The following is a 10079-nucleotide window of genomic DNA, read 5'->3' as shown; positions in this document are numbered from 1 at the left end:
AGTGATGTGTTCATTAGGATCGGTGGTATCATTGTACTTGGGGATGTCCGGCATACGGAACTTCTTAGGAATGGGTTTCAGAGCCATACTTTAAGGAAAAGGCTTCTGCACGAACTTTTTCAAATCCAAACCCTTTAGGATCGGGGGTGTCCCCGGTATTTGGTCAACCTGTGAGTTGTACGTCTCTACCTTTTTGTCATTGGCCTCGATTTTCTTTTCACCAGATTCTATCCGTTTAGTGAGCTCCTCGAGCATCCTCATGATGGCAGGGTCAATTCCTGATACATTATCGTTCAATTTCTCCTGTACAGGATCGACCCTATGAACAACTTCCTGTGACGTATCGAGTTCGCTTCTGCTTGGTGCCCGATTCTGGAGTTGCGCTATTGCAGCCTGCTGAGTTTGTAGCATATCAAATATCATTTGAAGGCTGATTCCGCATTCTTAATTATTTTGCGCGTTCTGATCGGCTACCCGAGCGTCTTTACGGATGCTATTTTCAAGGTCGGCGCGTAAATCTCCATGAATGGCGACACGACAATTGACATCAACCGGATCTACGGCCTGTGGTGCATCGGGATTGATTGGAGGCACTCTGTTTCCCAGGGTGACTACGTGCTCGTTTTCGCCATGAAGACCAAGGCCGGTATCAGTATGAGTGGGTACTGCTTGAGAGTTCGGCATGTTGGTTCCTGAAATAAAAAATACTCACAAGAACAAGCGTAAAAGCAGTGTGCGTTATGAAGGTTAAAATATTAAGCAATCACTATTATCCTTAGCCCCACGGTGGGCGCCAAACTGTTTACCCTAAATATCGAGTAACAATTAAACTTGTAATGTGGTTTTAAAGATACGTGATTTCACTTAATACCAATTGATTAACTTAGAGATAGATGATAGGGATTGACAAGAATGTAAAACAAACCAATGCTTGAACAATGCCCTCGAGCTGATGAACCCTCGAAAGTAGTGAAGTAAGAACAGTTAAAGATCATTAAGTTGATGAGCAGAAGAAAGAAATATTATATTGCCTTGATATTCGTGAATGTAAGGTGTTTACGGATGATGGGGACCCCCCTTTATATACTAGAGGAATTCTAATTATAATACAATTCTAATTACGGAAGTAAATCTCATGATTGGTACAAATAACCGCCCTTGATTTGATCTGTTCCGAGATTTCCGTCGTGATCTTCGACCGGTTACAGATATCTCGCCTTTCCGTTAGTGTACTTCACTCGATGTCGGTCATACTTAATCTCGATTGCTGCTGCCTCGGTCTCAGCGGACACTTCGATCTTTAGACTCGATGATTCGTCTCCGAGCTCGGGCCTGATTTGTTACGAGGCTACCCCCGATGCAACTTCCTTGTCTCGATCAAATAGTAAAAATGGGCAGGCCAGATTTTGACCGTATACAGTAGTGTGTAATTTTTCGTATTTCTATTTTCGTAGCATCAACATCTTTTATTTCTCATGTTGAATATATAGAATTTCCATTAGTATAATATATATTTTAAAATATTATATTATTACTCCTATATTTTAGTTTGAAATATTATATTATTAAGTCTTATATGAAATATAACATATTGTTAGTCTATTTCATATTAAGATACAAATATTCCAATTTGTCATATTAATATCTGGCTATATGTCAAACTGAAGCCCTAATGTAACTCAAATTCAATTTATTTTGTATTTTAATTTTAATTTTAAAATTTTACCTACAGATTTATAAACTTCATCTTTTAATTCAAATTCATTTACATTACATGCTACTTCGTTCCTTTGCCGCTTTATAACCGGATTTGATCGGACATAAGACATGAGAGAATAGGCTTATTATTTTTAAGAAAAAGGGCTTTGATGACATGGCATGCCAACAAGGAGAGAAGGAGGATCTTGATACCAAATTATTGGTATCGACCGTGTAGAGAAAATCAGAGAAGAGAGTAGAGGGGGAGTGATAACTAGGGATTTTGATGTGTTTCATGCTCCTTCTTGCTTACGCTTTGATTAAAAATTCTTACAAAATAGTCCCAAAAGGCTCATAAGTGTTCTTGATTGCAGGTTTGATCAACAAAGTGACGGGATGTCAAATATCGGCTCAAACGGAGTGAAACCTGCACAAGTATCTAAGACAAAGACAACTCATGACAAACTAGCCTAGTGCGGCCGCAGTCCATTCTATGCGGTCAGCACTAGGGAGATTCAGAGAGATAGAATTTCAGGCATCAAGTCAGTGTGGCCAGAGAAGGTTTTGTGCGGTCCGCACTAAGGCACCGCGGCCGCACTATCATTTTGTGCGATCCGCGGAAGCAAACTTCAGAGAGATGCCAAGTGCTAAGGATCAAGCCTGTGCGGTCCGCGGTCGTGTTTGTGCGGACCGCGCTAGTTGCCTCCGCGGCCGCAGTCCATTCTGTGCGGTCCGCGGAGCCTGAGTTCAGAGAGCCAAGATTTCAAGTCCAAGAGCCTAGTGCGGCCGCAGTCCATTTAGTGCGGCCCGCACTGACCCCGCAGGAGTATTTTTGTCCAGTTTTTCCAACTTAGTATAAATAGAACCTTTTTCCATTTTTAGGGTATCAGACATTACAGCACTGTAGCTGCGCTCGTGAGAAGACCTTTCTTAGCTATTTTTGGGCACTTTAACGTAGTTTTTGCAATTGAAACTTTGTATTTACTTTAGTAATTAATTAATATGTCTTTCTCTTCATCTATTTCTTTGATTTTCTTTTCAAGCATGAGTAGCTAGACCCATTAGCTAGGGTTGTGGCTCAACCCAAGTGTGGGTAATTGATGGGTGTTGTAAATTAAGGTTAGATTGATTATGGGTGTTTGTTATTTGGGTCAATTTTATGGTTTAATTTATGAATTAGTGGTTGCAAACACTAGTTTGTGCTAAGTTGACTTAGGCTCTTCTTGAGAAAGAGAGTCTAAGTCTCCAAAATTGACTCAACAAGGAATTGGGATGGACTCAAGAGATTTGATAGTCCCAATTAAAGGGTTAAACCTCGAGAGAGTAATTACCCGACTTGAACCCTAGTTGCTTGGGCAAATATGCATACCTAATTGGTCTTGAGAGAGTCAATTGGGCAAAACCACTCTTTCTACCGAGAGGTGTAGAGTGGGTAGTATCGAGCAACGGTTATAACATATTTCCCCAATCATGTCAATCGTGCCTTAGATGCAATTACCCGTCAATTAGCCACCTAGGTGAAAGTCACTACCCTAGTGCCCTTTTAAACCATCAGATACAACTTGTAGAAATTTACTCTTAGTCTAATTTAGTTGCAATTATAATTTGTAGTTTGATCATAGTAGAATATAAAGAAAAACCAAAAATGAATAGAAGACCAATTAAGAACACATACGCAATCCTAAACTAGATAGATACTCGATTCCAATCCTAGCTCTCTGTGGATTCGATCCCGACCCAAAATCGGGTAAAAGCTATTGCGACCCTCTCTTGCTACTTTTTAGTAGTGCGGAGTTGGCAGCGATCACTTTTTGGCGCCGTTGCCGGGGAGCTAACAGTTTTGGCTATCTATTTAGTTAGTTTTGTGAGTTGTTCTTCTTTCCTTCTTTGTTACTAATTTGTGTGTGTCAATACTACAGGTACCAAAATGGCTTTAAATGCAAATGACCCTCTTGGAAATGTGCTTGCGGGGGAGGAGGTTGAGGATATTGGAGACGATGAGGTGCCTCTTGTACCTCCCGGACGAGGACGAGGCCGCCAGGCCAATGCTAATGACAACGTTCCAGACCCTCCTCCGCCACCTCCAAGAGCGGTTCCTCGGGTGCTACCGAACCAAGGCTATGCAAGTGCTATTGTCCCTCCCAGAATCCGGGCGGGCAATTTTCAGATAACCAATGTGATGTTGACTTTACTTGAGCAGCGTGGGTATTTCACGGGCGCTGCGGATCAAAATGCCTACAAACATCTCAAGGGGTTCGTGGATACATGTTGGGGTAGCAAGCAGACGAATGTGTCCGAGGATGCTCTTAGGTTGAGGCTTTTCCCCTTCTCACTTCGGGGGAAAGCATTGGATTGGCTAGAGAGACTCCCCAACCATTCCATCACAACTTGGGATGAGTTGGCGGATAAGTTTATTGCTAAATTTTTCTCACCCGGGCATATGGCGGCACTTCGAGATGAGATATTGGCCTTCAAACAAGAACCCACGGAACCTTTGCATGAGATTTGGGAGCGGTTTAGAACAATGGTGAAGGAATGCCCCAATAATGATATGACGGAGGCGATGATACAACAAACCTTCTATCGGGGCATCAATACTACAAATCAATGCATAGTCAATCAATTGGCTGGGGGTAATTTCATGAAGTTGACTTATGACGAAGCTTGTGAGATTCTTGATGAGATGGCGGATACATCCTCCGCATGGCAAAGTAGGGCCAATGTTCCTCAAGGTGACCCTACGGTTATTCATTTGCATAAGGAACTACATGACCATGGACAGGCTATAGCGGAGTTGACAACTACTATGAACCAATTGGCTAAGGCACAGTTGCAACAAGTCCAAAACCCTCGCCAAGTGAATGCTATGGAAGGTGTTAGTATGCTTACCAACAAGAGAAGGCAAAGAAGGCAACAAAACCAAGGGTCCGAGCAATTTGATGATGAGTGTGATGGGTTTAAGAATGATGGTTATGATGAGCAAAATGAAGAGGTACAATATGTAAACAATTTTGAAGGCCAACGGGGCAACTCTTCCAACCAACAACAGTGGCGACCCCAGGGCAATTGGGGCAATCAACAACACGGTGGTGGTAATTGGAACAATAACAACCAAGGTGGTAGTTGGGGAAACCAGAACAACAATCAAGGTAACCAAGGGCATTGGAATGGTAATAACAACAATTGGGGCAACAATAACAATCAAGGTGGATAGAACAATGGGAACCAAGGAAACTGGGGGCAAGGCTTTCAAAGGCCCCCAATGTACCAACAACCGAACAATCCACCCCCTTTCCCTTCTCAAAGTCCTAGTTCTTCGGGTAATGAAATGGGAAGAATAGAAATGATGTTCGAACAAATGATGAAGAAGAACCAAGATTCCGATGCTCAATTGGCTTCCCACAATACCTCTATCCGGAATTTGGAGGTGCAAATAGGCCAAATCTCTCAATCATTGAATACTCGCCCGAAGGGTGCTCTACCAAGTGATACGGTAGTGAACCCAAAGGGTGGGAAAAATCATATCATGGCGGTTACAACACGAAGTGGGAGAGGCGGTGATGTGAATTCCTCGAAACAAAAGCAAGTTGTTGATGATGATGTTGAGTTGCAAGAAGATGTGGTTCCTTTTGTAGTTGAAGATGTGGTTGATGAGAACGTGAACAATGAAGTGAGGATTGACATTAATGAAACCGAGGTGGAAACTCAAGAGGCCGTGAAACCGTCTAGGGAGCACGTAATTGACATGCCGGAGCCGGTTGTGCCAAAAGCCAAGGCACCTTTGCCTAGGCCACCTCCCCCTATCCTCAGAGGCTAGCCAAGCAGAAAAGTGAGAATTAATTCAAAAAGTTCATCGACATGATGAAGAGCTTATCCATCAACGTGCCTCTGGTGGAGGCTTTGGAGCAAATGCCTGGTTATGCTAAATTCATGTAGGATTTGGTTACAAAGAGAAGATCAATGGACTGTGAAACTATCAAGATGACCCACCAAGTTAGTGCCATAGTACATTCAATGGCCCCGAAATTAGAGAATCCTGGTGCTTTCACTATCCCCTGCACTATTGGTAGTGCGGACTTTGCCAAAGCTTTATGTGATCTTGGGGCGAGCATAAATTTAATGCCCTTCTCAGTTTTCAAGACTCTGGGTATTGGGCCACCAAGGCCAACTTCCATGAGATTACAGATGGCAGACAGATCAATGAAGCGACCTTTGGGTATAGTTGATGATGTGCTTGTCCGGGTGGACAAATTTATCTTGCCAGCGGACTTTGTGATTTTGGATTGTGAGGTCGACTATGAGGTCCCGATCATATTAGGGAGACCTTTCCTTGCAACGGGGAAGGCATTGGTTGATGTTGAAGCGGGTGAACTAACTTTTCGAGTAGGGGATGAGAAGGTCGTCTTCCATGTTTGCAAATCCATGAAGCAACCCAATAGCACCGAGGTGTGCTCATTTGTGGACATTGTCACAGCTGTGTTCGTGGATGACACAAGTTCTATGATTAACGTGGAGGATCCCCTTGAGGCCGTGCTATTAAATCTTGATGTCAATGATGATGCAAGCAAAGTGGAGTGTGTCAATGCTCTACATGGGATGGGCTCTTATTCCTATGAGCCGAGAAAATTGTCTTTGGATCTTGAAAATCGGAAAACTCCACCAACCAAACCATCAATTGAGGAGCCACCGGTGTTGGAGTTGAAGGCACTTCCTCCACACCTCAGGTATGAATTCTTGGGCTCTAATTCAACTTTACCAGTTATTATTTCTTCTTGCCTTACTAACATGCAGGTTGAGACCACTTTGGCGGTGCTTCAAAGGCGAAAAAGGGCAATTGGATGGACTCTGGCGGATATTCGGGGAATAAGCCCCACATTTTGCATGCACAAAATTATTTTGGAGGATGATTCTAGGCCTTCCTTAGAACATCAAAGGAGGCTCAATGAGGCAATGCAAGAGGTGGTGAAGAAAGAAGTGATCAAGTGGCTAGATGCAGGTGTGGTGTATCCAATCTCCGATAGCTCATGGACTTCTCCGGTGCAATGTGTGCCGAAGAAAGGTGGAATGACTGTGGTGACAAATGACACAATGATCTTATTCCCACTCGGACGGTTACCGGGTGGCGGGTTTGCATGGACTACCGGAAGCTAAACAAGGTGACCCGCAAGGATCATTTCCCTTTGCCATTCCTTGACCAAATGCTTGATCGCCTTGCGGGGCGAGCCTTTTATTGCTTTTTGGATGGATATTCGGGTTATAATCAAATCTTAATTGCTCCGGAGGACCAAGAGAAGACCACATTCACCTGCCCATATGGTACATTTGCTTTCTCTCGGATGCCGTTCGGGTTGTGCAATGCTCCGGCGACCTTCCAACGATGCATGATGGCTATTTTCACCGATATGGTGGAAGACATTTTGGAGGTCTTTATGGATGATTTTAGTGTGGTTGGTGATTCATTTGAAGAGTGTTTGGGAAATTTGGATAGAGTCTTGGCCCGATGTGAAGACACAAATCTTGTTCTTAATTGGGAAAAATGCCACTTCATGGTTGAAGAGGGCATAGTGTTGGGTCACAAAATTTCTAAGCATGGGATTGAAGTAGACAAAGCCAAGATTGAGGTGATTTCAAGGCTTCCTCCCCCCACTTCTGTCAAAGGGGTGAGAAGTTTTCTTGGGCATGCGGGGTTCTACTGGCGGTTTATCAAGGATTTTTCGAAGGTTGTGAATTCCCTTTGCAAGTTGCTAGAGAAAGATGCTAAGTTTGTGTTTGATGAGAGATGCATGGAGGCTTTTTAACTTCTTAAGCACAAGTTGACCACTACTCCTATTATTACCGCACCCAATTGGAGTTTGCCTTTCGAGCTCATGTGCGATGCAAGTGATGTTGCGGTTGGGGCAGTGTTGGGTCAAAGAGTGAGAAAAATGTTTCATCCGGTGTACTATGCGAGCAAGACAATGAATGAAGCTCAAAGGAACTACACGGTGACGGAGAAGGAATTGTTGGCTATTGTGTTCGCCATGGAAAATTTCGGCCATATCTTATGGGGCCAAAGTAATAGTGCATACCGACCATGCCGCCCTTAGGTATTTGATGACCAAGAAAGACTCCAAGGCAAGGTTGATGAGATGGGTATTACTTCTTCAAGAGTTTGATTTGGAAATAGTGGATCGGAAAGGTAGTGAGAACCAAGTTGCGGATCATTTGTCCCGCTTGGAGGAGGAAGGAAGGCCGTGTGATGGTTTGGAGATCAATGGTACATTCCCCGATGTGCAACTACTTTCTGTGTCAATGTGTGATATGTTATGGTTTGCGGATATTGCTAATTTCTTTGTAATTGGCATCATCCCGTTTGAGCTCTCTTCTAACCAAAGGAAGAAGCTCAAACGGGATAGTTTGGATTTCTATTGGGATGAGCCATACTTGTTCAAGATTTGCACGGATGGTGTGATTCGGAGGTGTGTCCCTGAGGAGAGCAATTTAGTATTTTGGAGGCTTGTCATTCCTCCCCCTATGGTGGCCATCATGGAGGGGTGAGGACGGTTTCGAAAGTTCTGAGTTGTGGTTTTTATTGGCCAACCTGTTCAAAGATGCAAGTGATCTAGTGAAAAGATGTGATCAGTGTCAACGAGCGGGCGGGATTTCCAAGAAAGATGAGATGCCTCTAAACACTATTTTTGAAGTTGATGTCTTTGATGTATGGGGTATCGATTTTATGGGCCCTTTTGTTAGCTCGTGTGGTAACACCTACATTCTTGTGGCGGTAGATTATGTGTCAAAATGGGTTGAGGCCATGGCCTTGCCTAACAATGAAGCTAGGAGTGAGTGGTATTTTTGAAGAAGAGTATTTTCACAAGGTTTGGTACACCTCGGGCAATTATTAGTGATGGAGGATTGCATTTTTGTAATAGAGCTTTTGATGCTTTGCTTTCCAAGTATGGTGTCAACCACAAAGTGTCTATGCCTTATTATCCTCAAGCAAGTGGCCAGGTGGAGGTGTCTAACAGGGAGATCAAGAGCATTTTATCTAAGACCGTCAATGCCAATAGGACCGATTGGTCTAAAAAGTTAGATGATGCTCTATGGGCTTACCGAACTGCTTACAAGACCCTAATTGGTATGTCGCTGTACCGGTTGGTGTTTGGGAAAGCATGTCATCTACCATTGGAGTTGGAGCATAAGGCCATGTGGGCTTTGAGGAAGTTTAACCTTGAGTGGGACGTTGCGGCTAATCTTCGTGTTGAACAAATCAATGAACTTGATGAATTCCGGTTCCATGCATACTCTAGTTCGTCCTTGTATAAGGACAAGATGAAGTACCCTCATGACAAATATACTCGTGTAAAGGAGTTCAAAGTTGGTGATTTGGTGCTCTTATTCAATTCTCGGTTAAGGTTGTTCCCGGGAAAGCTGAAATCCAAGTGGATGGGCCATTTGAAGTTGTGTGTGTGACCCCGCTTGGTGCTCTAGATTTGAAGAACAAAAGTGGTGAAGTATTTAGAATGAATGGACACCGTGTCAAGAATTATCTTGGGAAGGTTGATGATAGCCATATGGTGGTTGTTGTTCATTTCAAATGATGTGATGGTAACCCGCGTCGTGCCGCGACGTTAAATCAGGCGCTTCTTGGGAGGCAACCCATGTGTTTTTCTTTTTGTTTTCTTTGATTTTCTTTGTAGTATAGGATTGATTTTTGGGCTAACTGGTTATGAGATATTGTAGGATTGAGTTGATATAGTGCAGGACATAATTGAAGAAATTGCACAGTCTTTGAAGTTTCCAGTGCGGTCGCACTACACTTTGTGCGGTCCGCACTGGCAAAGGGTGACAAAATTGCTCTCTGAAGTTTTCCACCGCGGCCGCGGTTGATTTGGTGCGGTCCGCGGTGGACCACTGCGGTCGCGGTGCATTGTGTGCGGACCGCGGTGGGTTACTAGTTGGAACTGATCATAATAGACCAGTGCAGAATGCGGTCCATTTTGTGCGGCCGCACTGGTAGGTGAGAATGGGCCCTAAGGGTTTCTCTATAAATAGACCCCAAGGGCCTCCTTTTACCCTTTTCGAACCCTAAACTCTCAGAGCCCCCTTTTACTATTCATCTTGAGCATTTTCATAGTAACTCTTGCTTGACATTGATTAGTTGCACTTCATCTCATTATCTGGTAACATTTCACTCAATTCATCTTTGTTTAATTGTGTAATTTCATTTTATTTTCATATTCCTTAACTTGTAGTTCTTCTTCTTCCCATATTTCTCTAATTGTTAGATTAGGTTAGTTTAAATGGCAATTTTTGTGGACTTGGTGAGTATAATGGACTGGGTAATTGAGTAGGGACCCTAATTAGGTAAAAATTTGAACTTAAAAGCAAAATCTGATGAA

The sequence above is a fragment of the Nicotiana attenuata genome, unplaced genomic scaffold (genome assembly GCF_001879085.1).
Source record: "Nicotiana attenuata strain UT unplaced genomic scaffold, NIATTr2, whole genome shotgun sequence".
Lineage (NCBI taxonomy): Eukaryota > Viridiplantae > Streptophyta > Magnoliopsida > Solanales > Solanaceae > Nicotiana > Nicotiana attenuata.
This window is presented reverse-complemented; position numbering follows the sequence as displayed.